General features: G+C 39.6%; 1 protein-coding gene and 1 pseudogene across 5 annotated transcripts in view; both read left to right on the forward strand.

The window, feature by feature from the left end:
• The window catches only part of DIAPH3 (diaphanous related formin 3), a 530180-nt gene that overhangs the window by 415573 nt on the left and 96703 nt on the right, over positions 1-17904 (forward strand). The window lies entirely within an intron of this gene.
• Positions 668-829, forward strand: LOC136144563 (U2 spliceosomal RNA; annotated as a pseudogene).

Genomic DNA, 17904 nt, shown 5'->3' on the forward strand with positions numbered 1-17904 from the left:
CCCTCTTTGCTACTCACTTGCTGGAAACTGGACAAGGCCTGTTACTCTCCACTCTACTGATATTAACTTCTTTCCTCTTTGTTCACTGATCCCCATTTCCTTTCCTCACCTAAATACAAAAAGACATGATCTGCTCAGGGTGAGAGAGAAATACATTCAGTGACAGAATGAAGCAGACAGAGTCAGTAACTCTGGGTACTATGTTGTAGAAACCTGGGATATTCCTAGAAAGTAACACTGTCTTCTATATATTCTTTTATTTTAAAGCCATGAAAAGGGAAGGTTTTGAAAGTAATATTTTTCAATATTTGTGATGAGTTTTCATGTCCTGCTCCTAAGCCCTCGTCATGGTAGTTTCTGTGCTCCTGTGTTCATGCCTGTCTGTTTTGAAAAGTGTGATTTGTTTGTTTCCATGTTGTAGACCCACAGGGTCACTCCTGTGTTCCTCTTCCAAACAGATCTGCAATCCTATCTAGAATCTGTAGTTTTACTCTAACATCTTCTTTAACCCTGTCAATGTCCTCTTTTAAGAAATACCAAATACTATTTCTACATTTTTTTAATAAAATTATTTCTATTATTTTAAAAAATTTTTAACAATTTTATTGGAGTAGAGTTGGTTTACCATGTTGCCTTGGTTTCAGATGTACAGTAAAGTGATTCAGTTATTATTTCTGGGCATTTTGGCTAAGATCAAGTGTAGTATCTGATCTTACTTCAAAATCAGGCCTTAAAAACTATAAATATACAGATTGTTGCCTCAGCAAAACCCTGTCTTAGTGTCACTAAGGTATTTGGCACTGTGCATTGTACTGCACTGGGAGTCTGTGATGCCCTTAGCTAACTAGTTACGCGACCCCTGAGCGGTCGGCGTCCCCCAACTTCTTAGAGGGACAAGTGGCGTTCAGCCACCCGAGATTGTACTGCACTGGGAAGTATTATTTTGTTTTATTTAAGCATTTCTTATTCTCTTATGCTTCTTGATGATGGTAGGCTTCCCTGCTGGTTCACAATGGTAAGGAATCTGCCTGCAATGCAGGTGACCTGCCTGGGTCAGGAAGGTCCCCTGGAGGTCATGGCAACCCACTCCAGTATTCTTGCCTGGAGAATCCCACGGACAGAGGTGCCTGGTGGGTTACAGTCCATGGTGTTGCAAAGAGCTGGATATGACTGAGCGACTAACGCTTGCAACTTTCTTGATGATGGTGTGGTGGTGGCGGCGGTGGTTTAGTTGTGTCTGACTCTTGCAACCCCGTGGACTGTAGCACCGAAGGCTCCTCTGTCCATGGAGTTTCCCAGGCAAGAATGCTAGAGTGGGTTGCCATTTTCTTCTCCAGGGGATCTTCCCTCACCCAGGGACTGAACCCACATCTCCTGCATTGCAAGTGGATTCTTTACTGCTGACTCACCAGGGAAGCCTTACAGTGCTTACCTCATTTTAAATATATACTTTATATAGAAGAATAACCTGTATAAAACTATAACTACACACACTTCTGAGTATCTGGCTTGAGAATGCTCATTAAGTGAACTTACCTGTGTAACCAATACCTAGATCAAGAAACAATGTTACTAGAAACACAGAGCCCCTTCCAGCTCAGTCCTCCCCCCAAGCCCTGTCCTGACTGTGACAGCAGTAACCAAACTTAACTCTGTTTCTTTTTTATGAATACAGTCTTACCCTTTGTATCCATATTGTTGTATGTGGTTATAATTTGTTTATTCTAATGCTTATTTAGTATTCCACTCTGAATATATAGACTTTTTTCCTTCTGTTGATAGATATTTATATTGTTTCTAGAATTGGGGTATTATAAATAGTACTGCTAAGAACATCCTTGTAGGTGTCTTCTGGATCTGCCAGAAATATATTCACTGAATAAACCTATGTTCAGCTTTAGTGACTACTGCCCAACAAATTTCCAAAATGATTGTACCAGTTTATACGTCCATCAACAGTGTATGAGAATCCATTTCAATAATTCTGGTAGGATATCTCATTGTGGTTTCATTTTGCATTTCCCTCATGAGTAACATCAAAACTATTCCATGTTCCTTTGGCTCTTTACATAATATTTCTCACATAATGTCTCATTGTGTGAAGTGCCTATCTGAGCCTTTCACATGTTACTCTGTTGGCTTGTAGGTGTTTTTCATATTGAGAATAAATAGATTTTGATACAGCTTAGAGCTCCATCATAGCACTTATGTCAAACTGCCCAGTAAAGGCAAGACTGTGTTACTTTGTAGTAATATAATACTCCACATCACTCAGACCTTTGAGTGAGAGACCTCATATGACAGGTCTAGTCAATATATGTTAAAAGAGCAGCATTTTCCAGGCGTATAAGCTGTTGCTATATAAGACATTGTCCTCAACTTGTAACCCACAAACCTGTATCAGAGGTGAACTCTCAAAGTAACAAGCTTGTAATGCATTTAGATTTAATTTTATAAAATTTGAGTAACTTTTTTTATAAAATACTTTTGAATAGTCTATTATCAAAGAAAAAATTCAGTGCAATGCACATGATTCTATTATTGATGAGTTAGAACCAGATTAAGTGAATAAATGTATACATTTCTTCTAAAAGATTATTTTCATTTATTTGTCACAAAAAATTATATCTTTGAAGGTCAAATTTCATATTAAGGTAGTTTTGAATTAATAACATTAATATGAAATAGAAGCTACTTTTATTTTTTTTATATTATTTATTTTCAATTGAAAGATAATTGCTTTTCAGTATTGTGTTGGTTTCTGCCAAACACCAGTATGAATCAGCCGTAGGTATACATATGTATACTCTTATATTTTAAATGATGATTCTAACCTATCAGTTCAGTTCAGTCGCTCAGTTTTGTCCAACTCTTTGCGACTCCATAGACTGTAGCACACTACGCCTCCCTGTCCATCACCAACTCCCAGAGTTTACTCAAACATATGTCCATTGAGTCGGTGATGCTCTGTCTTCCCCTTCTCCTGCCTTCAATCTTTCCCAGTATCAGGGTCTTTTCAAATGAGTCAGTTCTCCTTATCAGGTGGCCAAAGTATCGGAGTTTCAGGTTCAGCATCAGTCCTTCCAGTGAACACCCAGGACTGATCTCCTTAGGATGGACTGGTTGGATCTCCTTACAGTCCAAGAGACTTTCAAGAGTCTTCTCCAACACCACAGTTCAGAAGCATCAATTCTTTGGCGCTCAGCTTTCTTCATAGTCCAACTCTCACATCCATACATGACTACTGGAAAAACCACAGCTTTGACTAGATGGACCTGTGTTGACAAAGTAATGTCTTTGCTTTTTAATATGTTGTCTAGGTGGGTCATAACTTTTCTTCCAAGGAGCAAGCATCTCTTAATTTCATGGCTGCAGTCACCATCTGCAGTGATTCTGGAGCCCCAAAAAATAAAGTCTCTCACTGTTTCCATTTTTCCCCCATCTGTTTGCCATGAAGTGATGGGACCAGATGCAGGGTAAGTGAAGTTCTTAGTTTTCTGAATGTTGAGATTTAAGCCAACTTTTTCACTCTCCTCTTTCACTTTCATCCAGAGGCTTTTTAGTTCCTCTTTACGTTCTGCCATAAGGGTGGTATCATCTGCATATCTGAGGTTATTGATATTTCTCCTGGCAACCTTGATTACAGCTTGTGCTTCATCCAGTTCAGTATTTCTCATGATGTACTCTGCATATAAGTTAAATAAGCAGGGTGACAATATCCAGCCTTGATGTACTCCTTTTCCCATTTGGAACCAGTCTGTTGTTCCATGTCCAGTTCTAACTGTTGCTTCCTGACCTTCATGCAGATTTCTCAGGAAACAGGTCAGGTGGTCTGATATTCCCATGTCTTTCAGAATTTTCCACAGTTTACTGTGGTCCACAAAGTTATAGACTTTAGCATAGTCAGTAAAGCTTAAGTAGATGTTTTTCTGGAACTCTCCTGCTTTTTTGATGATCCAACGGATGTTGGCACTTTGATCTCTGGTTCCTCTGCCTTTCCTAAATCTATGGAAGGGGGAAAATGCGTAGTTCACTAAATATGCGTTCCTGAGTTCTTCACTTACCCTGCTTCCTTATCTGTGAAATACCGTATTGGACTACCCCCAGAGTAAGAATGGGTCATACATACTTAAGCAGCTTCTTTATAGATTTGCCTTTACATATTTAAAATTCTCATCTTTATAATAAACAGCACTGTTTATTCAGGATAAGTTAACAGAGGTTAACAACTTTAAGGCTTTGTTATACATATTGCCACACTGATGTGGGACAGAAGAAGGAATGATATGAATTCACACTCCTCCCTGCGTCCAGTGGCTTGTCCACTCTTCAAACCCTCAACAGCACTAGATGCATTTAAAAATTTTCAGCAGTTAGACAAAATGTCTAATTATTTTGCCTTTTTAATTAGCAATAAAATTATATCTTTTTTTTTCTTTCTTATTGCAACTGACAAAATATGAGGGACAGGGAGATCAGAAACAGTGGGGGAGGAGAGAAACTCTCTCAGTATTTCTTATCAAACTATGTTATCCATTAAGGAAAAACTATACATTTTAGTGTTATCTCTTCTGTCTTTTTTCTCAACTAGGAACAGTTATTATTACTGTTTATTTGTGATGATTTCTCAATGCTGCTAGTCCAGGAGTGGGTTTTATTTTTACATTTTGGTTGTTATTAACAGTACATATAACTAACTCCTGATTTGTTGGAGTAATGAGGTAGAGACAAATGGAAATCAGAGACAGATGTAAACCCCAGTGGCAATAACCGGTGAAGGGAAAGCTAGGATCTCAGGTAGACTCACACATCCCTGGGGGGTTTGGGTTATTAGGCAGCAGCTAATAGGTCTGTGTAGCTTCTTGTGACTAATCTGGGTCTGCTTGATACCAACAGAGCACACTGAAAAGTAGAGAAACTGAGCCACCCAGCAAATTTTTCCTCTGGACAATTTTGGCCACAGTTTTAACAGATTGTTTTTCACTGAGTTTATCACATGAATCCATTTAATAAAAGATATTTCAATAATGAAGGCAATTCTAAATGTGATTACTTTGCTAAAACGTTAATTTTTTAATTTATAATTTATATACCTTACTTCTAGGAAGATTTTGCGGTGACTTAGAAAAGGAAGCACAGAACAATCCTGTAATTATAGCAGAAAACAGATGCTGTAAGAAAACAGAAGCAAGTTGGCCTTTTAGTGTAGAGCTGTAATTCTTAACTTAAAAATCCATCAGAAACCCTTGAGGCGCTTATCCAAGCCCAGGTTGCTAGGGCCACCACTGAGTTATGGATTTAGGTTTGTGGTAGACATGAGAATTTGCATTTCTCATAAATTCCCAGAGACTGCTTATCCAAAGAACCATGCTTGGAGAACCACAGATCTTAGACTGTTTTTTGTTTCTTGAGTTTTTGGAACCATCACTGATTAATATTAGATTTTTTAATTAAATAGTTTCTCTTTATAGGTCACTATCTGATCACACATGGGAGCTGTGGTATTATTTTCATCAATTTCTTCATATAAATATAAAGGATATGATTGGTTATAATTTCTGGTTATTCTGAACCTTGACCACATTAAATACACCTAGAGAGTTTTTGAATGTAACCAATATGGAAGCTTATCTGCACAGATTCTGATTTAATTGACCCCTGATGGAGCCTAGAACAGTAGTTTTGAAACCTTCCCTGGTGGTTCCAGTGTTCAGCCAGACTTGTAATACGCAGATGGAGGAGCAGCCCGTGCTGCCCACAGAGTCAGGTTGTTCCATCTGTGCCTTGCCCCCTGCCCTCGTCACCTTGCCCAGCTACTCTCTCCCATTTGTGTCTGTGTGGTATGCTTTTGGTGCTTAAAGAAGCTGTTTTGTTGTTCTCTTCATTGAAGTTCATCTGTTTTTGATGAACTATTTCTCTAATCTATCAAGGTCATCTTAAATTCTATTTCTTTCTTCTAAAGTGTTTAACTCCTGCCCAAATAAGTATCATCTGCAAGTTTAATGAGCAGATATTCAATTTCCTAATTGAGGCTGTGGTCATTAAGTTTTAATGTTTTAAAATTTTATAGCAAATTACTTCTAGTGTGCATGTGATGCTACCTTGACTTCGCCCTGGCCATGCACATTTTCTTCATTATCAGTGAACATTTATTTAGTGCTTAAAAGTTGTGTGTTACTGAATCAAGTTCATGACTTGTAAATAGTTGAAAATAAGTGCAGAATCTGACTCTTACGTGGCGTTAAGTCTACGGAGAATATGTATGTAGCATGAGCTGCGTGAAGAGCGCAGGATGTATACGCATACAAACACAGCAGTTGCACACTGTCTCTGGTTGTCCTGACACCCACTGTGGCTGTACAGAACAGAGGTTAAGAGTCCCAGCTGCTTTTACTAGCTCTGTAACCGTGAGCAAGTTATTTACTCCTTGTTCCTCAGTTTTCTCATCTATAAAATGTGATTTTAATCGTTGTTGCCTTGGTTTGTTGTAAAAATTTATATCAGATGATGCATGGAGGATTCTCAACAGAGCCATTAATAATACATAGCAACAGTTCAAATAAATAGTAATGATTAAGTCAGTTAATTGACCAATTGATAGTGGAACATATTTAAGATCTGGTTTGACAACACTGATCATTAATAATTGACACAAAGATGTCTGGGACCTGCCCTAATCTGGAACTTTTGATTTGAACAAGTTTAAGCATGTTTTTCTGTAAGCAGATAGTGTAGATTTTCATTCTCAGTGTGCTGTGTTTATTATGGAAAGTGTTCTATGAAGTTAATGGTGACTACTGAGTGGCAGAGCCAGGATTCAAACTCAGGACTTCTGTCTAGAAGATGCTAATTGCTGAATGGTAGAAACAGAGAGAAAAGATTGCCCCAGAGATGAAGGGTAAGGTGAGTGAAAATCTTATTAGGAAGAATAAGATTCCATAAAGAATAAAGAAGCCAGTATTTGACCATATACTATGTGTTAAACATTCTTGATTGCATTGTTTACATTGTCTCATTCAGAGTCTCAAAAAGGTTAAGTAATCTTTTCCCCAAATCATAGAGCTGATAAATAGCAGAGCTAGGAATTGAACCCAGATCTGTTGGCAGCAAACTCCATTCTCTAAGTCACTGCAATAAACTGCCTGTCCTTAAATGGAGTCAGATTGCTTTTTCTGGAGTAGAAGACTCACTCAGAGATGACTTAGAGTGCAGAGAGATAAGGTGCAGAGAGAAGTGATGTCTACTTCCTGTTTTGTGACATAGTAAATTGGAAAAAGCAACTGACGGATTTTCTCTTGAGTTTCAATTCAGTACAGTCACTCAGTTTAGTCCAATTCTTTGCAACCCCATGGACTGCAGCATGCCAGGCCTCCCTGTCCATCACCAACTGCCGGAGTTTACCCAAACTCACGTCCGTTGAGTCAGTGATGCCATCCAGCCATCTCATCCTCTTTCGTCCACTTCTCCTACCTTTAATCTTTCCCAGCATCAGGGTCTTTTCAAATGAGTCAGCTCTTCGCATCAGGTGGCCAAAGTTCAGCATCAGTCCTTCCAGTGAACAGTCATTACTGATTTCCTTTAGGATGGACTGGTTGGATCTCCTTGCAGTCTAAGGGATCTCGAGAGTCTTCTCCAACAACACAGTTCAAAAGCATCAGTTCTTCGGCATTCAGCTTTTTTTCTTGTCCAACTCTCACATCCATACATGACTACTGGAAAAAAACCATAGCCTTAACTAGATGGACCTTTGTTGGCAAAGTAATGTCTCTGCTTTTTAATATCCTTTCTAGGTTGGTCATAGCTTTCCTTCAAGGAGTAAGCGTCTTTTAATTTCATGGCTGCAGTCACCATCTGCAGTGATTTTGGAGCCCAAAAAAATAGTGTCTGTCATTTTTCCACTGTTTCCCCATCTGTTTGCCATGAAGTGATAGGACCGGATGCCATGATCTTAGTTTTTGAATGTTGAGCTTTAAGCCAACTTTTTCACTTTCATCAAGAGGCTCTTCAGTTCTTTTTCACTTCCTGCCTTAAGTGCGGTGTCATCTGCACATCTGAGGTTATTGATATTTCTCCTGGCAACCTTGACTCCAGCTGGTGCTTCTTCTAGCCCAGCATTTTTCATGATGTACTCTGCATACAAGTTAAATAAGTAGGGTGACAATATACAGCCTTGATGTACTCCTTTTCCTATTTGGAACCAGTCTGTTGTTCCGTATCCAGTTCTAACTGTTGCTTCCTGACCTGCATGCAGATTTCTCAAGAGACAGGTCAGGTGGTCTGATATTCCCATGTCTTTCAGAATTTTCCACAATTGATTGTGATCCACACAGTCAAAGGCTTTGGCAGAAGTCAAATGAAGCAGTCAATGAAGCAGAAGCAGGTGTATTTCTGGAACTCTCTTGCTTTTTCGATGATCCAGCAGATGTTGGCAATTTGACCTCTGATTGCTCTACCTTTTCTAAACCCAGCTTGAACATCTGGAAGTTCATAGTTCACGTATTGTTGAATCAGGCTTGGAGAATTTTCAACATTACTTTACTAGCCTGTGCAATGAGTGCAATTGTGCGGTAGTTTGAGCATTCTTTGGCATTGCCTTCCTTTGGGATTGGAATGAAAACTGACCTTTTCCAATACCGTGGCTGCTGCTGAGTTTTCTAAATTTGCTGGCATATTGAGTCTAACACTTTCACAGCATCATCCTTTAGGATTTGAAATAGCTCAACTAGAATTCCGTCACCTCCACTAGCTTTGTTCATTGTGTTTCTTCCTAAGGCCCACTTGACTTCACATTCTAGGATGTCTTGCTCTAGGTGAGTGATCACACCATCATAGTTATCTGGGTCATGAAGATCTTTTTTGTATAGTTCTTCTGTGTATTCTTGCCACCTCTTCTTAATATCTTCTGCTTCTGTTTGGTCCATGCCATTTCTGCCTTTATCAAACCCATCTTTGCATGGAATATTCCCTTGGTATCTCTAATTTTCTTGAAGAGATCTCTAGTCTTTCCCATTCTAATGTTATCTTCTATTTCTTTGCATTGATCACTGAGGAAGGTTTTTGTATCTCTCCTTGCTATTCTTTGGAACTCTGCATTCAGATGGGTATATCTTTCCTTTTCTCCTTTGCCTTAGTTTCTTTTCCTTTCTCAGCTATTTGTAAGGCCTCCTCAGACCTTTTTTTGCATTTTGCTTTTTTGCATTTCTTTTTTTTAGGGATGGTCTTGATCAGTGCCTCATGTACACTGTCATGAACCTCCGTCCATAGTTTTCAGGCACTTTGTCTATCAGATCTAATCTATTTGTCACTTCCACTGTATAATTGTAATGGATTTGATTTAGGTCATGCCTGAATGGTGTATCTTTTTGCCTTTTCATACTGTTCATGGGGTTCTCAAGGCAAGAATACAGAAGTGGTTTGCCATTCTCTTCTCCAGTGGACCACATATTGTCAGAACTCTCCACTATGACCCGTCCGTCTTGGGTGGCCCTGGCTTATAGTTTTATTGAGTTTGATAAGGCTGTGGTCCCTTGGTCAGTTTGATTAGTTTTCTGTGATTGTAGTTCTCTTCCTCTATGCCCTCTGATGGAGAAGGATACGAGGCTTATGGAAGCTTCCTGATGGGAGTGACTGACAGGGGGAAACTGGGTCTTGTTCTGGTGGGCGGGGCCATGCTCAGTAAATTTTTAATCCAATTTTCTGTTGTTGGGTGGGGCTGTGTTCCCTCCCTGTTCTTTGACCTGAGACCAAACTATGGTGGGTGTAAGGAAGATAATGGGGGCCTCCTTCCAAAGGTCTTGTGCGTGCGCTGTTGTATTTAGTGCCCCCAACCCTGCAGCAGGTCACTGTCGACCCATGCGTCCACCAGAGACTCCCGGACACTCACAGCAGGTCTGGGTCAGTCCTGTGTGTGGTCTCTGCGCCTTTCTCCACGTCCTGGCGCGTAGGTTGTGGTCCTTTACAGTTTGTGAGTCAGATTTATTTATCTGCATATATAAACAAATTTTTAACGCTAAGATTATTTGTTTTTGTTGTTGACCTGGTTTGGTTGTCCTCAACTGAAAAACTAAGTCATACAATCTGAACTTTGGAGATACCATTTTGAAGGTATAAAGTAGGATTATTTCTACCCAACAATAAAATATTCTTACTTTTCATACTTACTACTAATAATGAATAACAGCTTATTACCACTAATAAGGGCTTCCCTGGTGGTTCAGACAGTAGAGAATCTGCTTGCAATGTAGGAGACCTAGGTTCAATCCCTGGATTGTGAAGATCCCCTGGAGAAGGGAATTGCGACCCACTCCAGTATTCTTGCCTGGAGATTCCCATGGACAGAGGCTATAGTCCATAGTGTCACCAACACTTTCACTTTCACTACTAATAAAGTGTTTACTTTTTAAAATCCTTTGTAAAATGAAAACTCTATTAACCTTTGCCCTGCTTCATTCTGTACTCCAAGGCCAAATTTGCCTGTTGCTCCAGGTGTTTCTTGACTTCCTGCTTTTGTATTCCAGTCCCCTATAATGAAAAGGACATCTTTTTGGGATGTTACTTCTAGAAGGTCTTGTAGGTCTTCATAGAACTGTTCAACTTCAGCTTCTTCAGCATTACTGATCAGGGCATAGACTTGGATTACCGTGATTTTCAATGATTTGCCTTGGAAATGAACAGAGATCATTCTGTCGTTTTTGAGATTGCATCCAGGTACTGCATTTCAGACTCTTTTGTTGACCATGATGGTAACTCCATTTCTTCGAAGGAATTCTTGCCCACAATAATAGATATAATGATCATCTGAGTTAAATTCACCCGTTCCAGTCCATCTTAGTTCACTGATTCCTAGAATGTCGATGTTCACTCTTGTCATCTCCTGTTTGACCCCTTCCAATTTGCCTTAATTCATGGACCTGACATTCCAGGTTCCTATGCAATATTGCTTTTTACAGCATTGGACCTTGCTTCCATCACTGTTCCCATCCACAGCTGGGTGTTGTTTTTGCTTTGACTGCATCCCTTCATTCTTTTTGGAGTTATTTCTCTACTGATCTCCAGTAGCATATTGGGCACCTACCGACCTGGGGTGTTCTTTTTTCAGTATCCTATCATTTTGCCTTCTCATACTGTTCATGGGGTTCTCAAGGCAAGAATACTGAAGTGGTTTGCCATTCCCTGCTCCAGTGGACCACATTCTGTCAGACCTCTCCACCATGACCCGACCATCTTGGGTGGTCCCACACAGCATGGCTTAGTTTCATTGAGTTAGACAAGACTGTGGTCCATATGATCAGATTGGGCAGAAATTGCACCCATCTTATAGGATGACTGTGAAAACAGAATTTAACAAGACATGCACAACACTGTGTATTCAATAAAAGTTAACTGTTGTTATTGATGATAATAGTTGGTCCCATGCTGACAGGAGTGTTGGTTGAAAAGGGGAAATATTTGAGTGTTGAAAATTTTAGCAAAGATAAAAAAGAAGATCGTCCTCTGCCAAATTCTAGCAACTGGGCCTCACTGTCCCATGCTGCCTGCACATCCTGCCCTTCTTGGCTCGTTAAGTGCTCCTGGATCAGATCTGCAGAGTGGTTTACATGACTGTGAGTGGCACTGATCCAGTTATGTAGCTTGCCTGCAGAGTCATTTAGTGCTAGCCAAGGTAGCTTATTTCTATGTCATTTAGATTAATTTTTCCATTTAACTTGTGTTACTACCAAACCTATTGCAAGATATTTCCAGTTTTCTGCTTTCAAAATTTACTTTTAAAAGCAGTGATAAATAGGCTCCTGTTTGATTTTAAATGGTTTTCTATAACTATACAATTTTAGCTCCACATAAAAATTGCTTAGATGTTGTTGCTCCTTCCTCCATAAAATTGCAGACACCTAGGGCTTGGTTGAATATCCAGGTGTAAGGAAGTTCATGTTAATTTTTCAAACGTTGTATATATTTCTGACATAGCAACTGATTTAGGAAAAAATGGGTTTGTATATTGTTGCAGCAATATAAGTAACAGCTGCCTCCTAAAATAGGAAATAGAAAAATCAAGTTAAGAGGCGTCTAATGTTATCACTAATTATTTTACCGGAGTTTTAAAAGAATGTATCAATAATGGGTTTTTTGTTTCAGGCTATTTGCAGCCAGAACCTTGGCTTCCAAAATTAAGAAATCAGCTCGTGTTAATTAAACCTAAATATGACGGCAGAGATCTTTGTGCTGTGAAGCGAGAGCCTGATCTCTGGCTATTTCGTTCTGTACTTGGTGTAATGCAGTACACTGTTCTCAGCCAAAGCCCTGTGTTGTCTGGGCAACTCCCGTTGCCATAGCAATGAGATTCTTTTGTGGGAGCAGGGCGAATGCTAATTGTAGCCATTTGTTGTTCCTTCTGTCGATCCCTTAACTAGCACAGTTGTAGAGCAGCCAGAGATTCTGGGTGAACAGCACGGAGTGCCCCCAAAAGCATTACTGCTGAAGGCAACCGGCTGCTCTGCTTAAAAAATCACTGGAGCAGCCGCGGGTGCAGGCAGTGCCGCTGTGTGGGCAGAAGCACAGTGTGGCTCCGGCCTGACAACTGTTGAGCTGGGCCTGGGAGGGAAAGAGAGGCTGTTTGAAACCTGTTGAGAAGGTACTGATGACATGGAGATTAATTTGACACCAGTCCCTCAGAGGTAGGTAGGCATATCATAACAACTGTTTATCCAGGCTAAATGCAGTACTGGAATGCCCAGAGGCTGTGGGAGACAGATCAATGGTTCTTCCTTTCATTTCCATCTGAAACTGCATTACTGTGGCCTACGGTAAAATGATTCGTTTGGTTGGAACCAACCAGTTGTAATTCACATAGGTATTAGATTCAGTTAATATTGGTAACTCCCCCCTCTCTTTATAACCCCTTATTTTTAGAGACTCATGATTTAGCTGCCAGAAATGAGTTGAAACTGAAAATCATCTCAACATAAATGAGAACAGACTCCTTTTGAAAAATAAATGACCAAGTAATTCTACCAATTATGTGGTCTATCATGCTACTTTAACTCAAGAAAATACTATTAACCTAGCTCATGATTCATTGTAAAGTCTAATTGCTTAAGGTACTTGGTTAAGAAAAAAAATATTATAATGGTAAGAGAAAACATGTGAGGCACAATTATACTATTATATTACATTTTCCCTTTAAATGTGTACTGACCCATAAAAATTGGTCAAGTTCTTGAGATTTTTAAAAACTAGCTTCTGTGTAAACATAGTAATAAATTGCAAGGTAGTTTTTATAAGGTATAAATTTAATGTATCTGCCTCTTAATATATGTGCCTCTATATTAATAGACTGAAGGTACATCCTGGCTGCAATGTCCTTAAAATGTAGAAGAACTGATATCACAGGCTTGTTATACAAAGCTATTCCTCATCATCGTTTTTGTGTTTGTTTGTATTAAGATGGTCAAATTAGCTATAAGGATAGCCCATCATAACCACAGATTCCTCTTTTTACTGGGGATAGGGAAAGAAGTCTTTCAAGTCAGTGCGTTGTTTGTTTTTTTTTTTTTCTTGAAAGAACTGCATGTATATTTATTATCTTTATTGCTTGTCTTGCTCTTTATAGGGAGGCAACTACCAGAATATCATTCAGTGTACTAAAAGAAATTGGTTTCTGATGATAGTGATCATAATAAGTCATTTGTGTGCTTCAAACACTAAACAAATTAGTCCCATTCCATTGTTTAAAATAGATATTCAGCCCATAAATTCCAAGGAGAGAAGACTTGAAATTTGTTGAAATTTTCTAAGATACACAAGTTTTCTTCTTTTCATAATTTTTAATTAAGAGAAGAAAATATCTATAAACTATGTAATAAACACTATTTTTGAGTATTATCTATATCTTATTTGTGAATTTCATATGCAAGATATTGTAGATATTCCTTAATAAACTTTTTTGGAATTATTTTAAAGATTATTTTTACTAAATCTTCAACATTAAAATATTTGGTTGTACTTCTAAAACACTACATTCTCAGTATAATAAATGAAAAAAAGAACTTATTTATGAATGCCTTTAATTCCTCAGCCTACAAAAATCAAGTTATTGTTAAATTTACCACCAAGCATGGCTTCTGGCCCCCCTCAAATGATTAGGTCTCCCATAGAGTTCTGAGAATGATTGAAGTCTAACCTTACCACCAGCCTGCAGAGAGAATTTGTGTCAACACACCACTTAGCAGTGGACTGGATGATAACTGGCAGGATAGATTTCATCATGACCAGTCCTCAGTAGCCCTCTGGAGAAATCAGAGTAGACCGTCCATCCTCAGTCCGCCAAGGTTCTTTTCCTTAATAGCCAGAGATGAAAAGCCTAAAATCTGATTATGGGAGGAATGCTCTCATATCACAGAATGTTCTGAAAGCACATCATAGAAATTAAGCCTCATCCAAAAAGCCAGCTCTTTGAGGTACCTACAACTTTCTTCCAGGGGCAGAAATAGACCTTTGCTGCTGTGTCCAGCACGGCCGCGTGGAGACCCACAGCCCAGCTTGTCCTGTTGGCTGGTCTGTAGGACTTTGCTCTGAATGATGTAACATGCCAACACCTGGCTCACTTGGGCCAAACAAACTGAAGCATTCTCAAACAACTTCCAGTGGAAGGTGACAACCCGCAGGCATTTAGAGTCAGGTTGCCTGGTAGGAGTGAATCTTACAACAAGGCTCCGTCTGGGAAGCAGGAGCTGACTATGGAAGGAGTCCAGGGCCCGAGCTGCTGCTGCTGCTCCTGCCTCAGTCTGGTGTGGGTGGTGGGATACTCACTTCCTGACATGATGGACCATTCACATCCGAGACAGTTGTCCTCTCGAGAAGAGAGCGCCTCCTAGGGCGTGTGTCAGGAAGCCTAAGAGATGCACATGAGCACGCCACATTAGGTGCCCTCCACTCCATCAGCAACGAAGGCGGGGCCTGATGGCTTAGAAGAACCACTCTGGTGGGAAAATGAGGGAATAAGCAACCTCAATTTTAAAATTCTTTTTTAACCTCCGTTCAAACACTCTCTCCTTGTCCCTCCTTTTAAGTCAAGGAAGCTTGAAGAAGCTTTTGTCCCATGATGATTCTCCGTGGAAGATTGATGAGCCATTCTCGCAATACATAGATGGGAGAAGCCTGCCTTAAAAATCTGACTATAAAATCTGTACCTCATATGGCTATTTCTTAGAAGATTAGGTTCCTCTTGGTCTATGCCACAGTCAAGCCTTTCCTAAGTACATACACCTCACTGAGAGTCCTGAATAACGGTGGTAATTTTTTTTCCTGTAGTGGTAGTTGGTAACGTGGGTCACCTTGGCAACCTGTTAGATATTTTTTAGTAGTTTTGTGGTTTGCAGTTCATTTTTACAGTTATTTCTCAATTATTTTAGTCAACCATGTCTTATTCATAGTTTAGCCTTCTTTTTCATTGTACCCAGTATTAAACAATTTGCTTCTAAGAAAATTAGTTAAGAATTAATGTTTATAACTTTGGATGATAGTTCAAGTTTTTAATTTTTAAAACTTAGATTCATTTTTCTCCTTGTCAGTCATTACATGAAAATGATTAGTCAAAAGCCAGAAACTATCACTCTCTAAATTATAAATTATACATAATGAAAAGCTCTATTGGTAATTCCAGACCTTCTTGCTGTTTGTCAGAAACATTGGGAAGCCTGATTCCAGAACTACTGAAGTAGAGATTCTGGTGGTAGGTTCTCAGGAACTGTTTTTAAACAGAGTTCTAAGATGATTATCGTAGAAGGCACTGGCACCCCACCCAGTACTCTTGCGTGGAGAATCCCATGGACGAAGGAGCCTGGTGGGCTGCAGTCCATGGGGTCGCTGAGAGTGGACACGACTGAGCGACTTCACTTTTACTTTTCCCTTTCATGCATTGGAGAAGGAAATGGCAACCCAATCCAGTGTTCTTGCCTGGAGAATCCCAGGGACGGAGGAGCCTGGTGGGCTGCCATCTATGGGGTCGCACAGGGTCGGACACGACTGAAGCGACTTAGCAGCAGCAGCAAGATGATTATTGTGTCCCTAAGATATCCCTAGTTGGAGAAAGAACATTTTGGAAACAATGATCTGAGGGTGATGTTCCTCTCTTTTTAATGTCCAGTTTCAATGTGAAAACAAAGTTCCAGGAATACTCTCAACTAACCGGCTCAAATTTTTTTTGTTGTTCTTTTCTGATGTTTCTTTTTCTCTAAGATGAAAGTATTTTAAATATTTGACTATAAAAGATATGTACGGTGAAAATGATGTTAAATGGGTAATGGTTTAAAAAAAGAAAAGGTGGTGGTGGTGGTGGTGTAGTCATTAAGTTCTGTCCGACTCTTTGCGATCCCGTGGACTGTAGGCCACCAGGCTCCTCTGTCTGTGGGATTTCCCAGGTAAGAATACTGGAGTGGGTTGCTGTTTCCTTCTCAAGCAGATCTTCCCCACCTAGAGATTGAACCTGGGTCTCCTGCATTACAGGAGGATTCTTAATGTAAGTCTTATTAACTAGAAATAAAATTTAAGCAATATATAGAACATGGACACAATTGCTGGTTTTAAGGTGTAAAATGTTGTTATAAAAGAACACCCCAGAGTGCAAAAAAAATAATTGGGACTGCATGAACCAGTAGATTGGAAAGATTCATTTTTAATCCATATCCTTCCAGACTATTTACTTAGACTAGCTTGAAACATACTTTCAGCATTAGTGAAAATTGCCAAACAAACAGAGCAGACATAATTGGCTGAAATTTAATTAGAAAATTTCTTTGTTTAAAAAATAATTTTTAGAAAACCCTGAAGTGTGCATTGGTTGTATGCATTCATTTTTAGTCAATTTGCTGGTGACAGTTTGCCTAGAGCTGAGAAGGACAACTCTAGGCCTAGCCTCCAGTTCCCCAGCTTATACCAACTCATTGTTTCAACAAAGTCTGGGCTGCTGGGGCATGGAATTATGAGTGACAACTTAACCTATGTTCATCTGTAGGTGCAACCTCAGTTTTCCTTGTAATATTACACACACTTGGGGACTGGTAACCACTGGCTTGCAGGCGTTTTCTCAGTTGAGCAAGGGCTGTCTGTTGCACACACTAGTGTCATAAGAAAAAATAAAGAAAACATGTAAGGCAGCAAATAAGAGAAGAGTTTATTTGGAATCTTAAGAATTATAATTTAGAAGATATAGATTCAGGGAAGAGAAAGAATTGAATTTATAAAACAAAGCCATGAGGCTGTATTCTGACACAAGAAAGGAAATGTTTATCCTTGAGGGATGTCTGTCCCAAGTTCATTTTGGTAAGAGTTTGATAAGTATTTTCACTTCCTGGCTGATGCTCCGAATGCCTTAGTTGGGACGATAAGTCGATAAGTCGTCAGAAGGCCAGGTTCCCTCTGGGCTGGGACACGTGTGAGCTGCACTTCCGCGGTGGCCCCCGCCTCCGTCTTAGAGCGCTCACTTAGCAGTACCTGCTCCATGCCCAGTCTCCAGCCACACCGAGGTTAGGGAGTCTGTTTCTTCTTTTTTCCCACTCAACACCCTTGAACCACTTGTCTGAAATACCTTTTCCAAGTTCTCCCCTAGTATTGGAAGGATCACTCTTCAGATATAGCAGAAACATTCCTAAAACCTTTGGCATCCTGTTTTTTTTGTTTTGTTTTGTTTTTAAGTAGCTAACCCTTAGGTTAAACAGTAATCACACTTGAGATGGCCCTGGCCCCTGCCATGCTGGGTTTGGTCCTGTCTCCCTTCTGTTTCCCTTGCCTTTTTGATTCTCTTGCTTTGTTCTTGTTAAACATGCTGACAGACCTCAGGCTGTGTGTTAGAACCAGAGGAAAAGGAAAGACAAAAAAGTACCTTAAGTTTTAAAACACTTCCTTCCAGGC

The sequence above is a fragment of the Muntiacus reevesi genome, chromosome 11 (assembly GCF_963930625.1).
Source record: "Muntiacus reevesi chromosome 11, mMunRee1.1, whole genome shotgun sequence".
In the NCBI taxonomy this organism is placed as follows: Eukaryota; Metazoa; Chordata; class Mammalia; order Artiodactyla; family Cervidae; genus Muntiacus; species Muntiacus reevesi.